The sequence below is a fragment of the Schistocerca cancellata genome, chromosome 2 (assembly GCF_023864275.1).
Source record: "Schistocerca cancellata isolate TAMUIC-IGC-003103 chromosome 2, iqSchCanc2.1, whole genome shotgun sequence".
Taxonomy (NCBI): domain Eukaryota; kingdom Metazoa; phylum Arthropoda; class Insecta; order Orthoptera; family Acrididae; genus Schistocerca; species Schistocerca cancellata.
The window spans coordinates 543,593,079-543,595,041 of NC_064627.1; positions in this window are offsets into that span (position 1 = coordinate 543,593,079).

The window sequence follows — 1,963 nt, forward strand, 5'->3', positions numbered from 1 at the left end:
TTGTGACTGACGGAAACAAACAGTCATTCCTGATTAGGCATACAGAGAGTGATATACCTCGATTTTAGACAGTATCAGTTAGCAAATATCAACTTTAAATTGCATAACGCAAACATTTTTAACAGACGCGAATTCCTACCCAGCATCTATTGTCCCTGTTAACGAACTACGAGAGATGTTAAATATTGCTTCTTCACAAGTAACTTACTTGAAATGCCGTGAGGTAAAGCTGTGTGTTGGACACGGATTCGAACCCGGAACCTAATCGGACTGCTATCGAAGCACAGTCAAATGTGACATATCGGAATTTCGCGGCAGTAACTAGATGTTTTAACTGAAATGACGAGACGAAACATTAATTTTTTCCTTCCCAGGACTCCAACCCGGCACGTATCGCTGTTATATTCTAGATAAAACTAACGTTAAATATGGGTTTGTTGCACCAGCAGTGACATGTGAGGATGTTTGAACTGAAATAATGTGACGAAGAGTTCAGCGCTCACTGGGAATACAGCCCCACACATATCGTTGTTGACTACACACAAAGAGACGTAAGCTACCGAATTTTTCTCCACCGCCGGCCGCGAAGGTCTAGCGGTTCTGGCGCTGCAGTCCGGAACCGCGGCTCTGCTACGGTCGCAGGTTCGAATCCTGCCTTGGGCATGGATGTGTGTGTGTGTGATGTCCTTAGGTTAGTTAGGTTTAAGTAGTTCTAAGATCTAGGGGACTTATGACCTAAGATGTTGAGTCCCATAGTGCTCAGAGTCATTTGAACCATTTTTTTCTCCACCAGCTGGTCAGAATAGCATCTTGAACGTACAGTCATCTCGCAAATAGTTCTGTGTCTCACTGGGAGTTAAAAACGTCGGATATCGTTAGTGTTGACTGCGAATGAAAATACGTTAAAAATCAAAATTATTATCCACCAGCAGATAGGTGTTCTCATGCTAGAGCTTGATAATACATAATTAAATCTTTAGTGCCGGGCCAGGATTCGATCCCATTCACGTATAATATGTGAAGGTGTTGAGGAATCTGCAGTTTTGAACAAACAACAAATTGTAGCCGAGCTGTATTGCCACGAAGGGATCAAATTCCGCGTTAAGGGCGGTCTGAGTTGCATTCCCAGTTCAGAACCAATTTTATCGACATACAGAAGCTCAAATAAAAGATGGAATAAGTGTCCTGTGATCATACATAGCGTTTGTGTCGTCACTTGAAATAAATAACTAGTATAAGAAAGGTTACTGGTGATAGAGTTTCTACATGTCGCCACTCCAGACTGTATTGTGGTTCAACCTACCGTCTACTTGGTAAAGAAGGAATATCATCTTTAATGTGAATTTTCAGACCACGCAGCCATTATATCTCCTTCACTTGGTGTAGCCAGGAGAGAATGGAATCTGTCTCTCCCTATCTAAAATCATTGACAGACGTGGGAATCGAACCCAGACCATAAGTATAACAACCTACCATCCGTCCAACAGACCACGAAATCCTCTTCTCTGCGAGTCATTTTTCTATCGTAACGCAGTTGCGCCACACTGGATGAGAATTCTGACACACAGGCTCCCTGTAGTAATTTGCAGCATGTTCAGTAAATTCATTTACTTGGTTGACCGAATCACCATGAACTAGCTGCCTCGGCTACCCAGTGCATACATTCGACTATTTTGTAATCACAGAAATAAAATCACGTTACTGCCACCTACACACAACTGCCAACATTGTAGGATGCAGAAGTTTAAATAGGAAGTGTTCCTTTCCACTTGAGCTATTCTATTGCGCTATCTGTTACTAGAAAACGTCGTTCAGTCCAAAAGAAAAGCTGTAACTGTTTGTCTCTCAGAAGTCAAGACCTGGCCATATGCATAATCTCACAGTGCTGTGGAATCCAAAAGTTCTGGAGGAATAGTTGCCGAGCTCTGGAGCTGTTGTAGCTACGTGTCAGCTTGTAGCATAG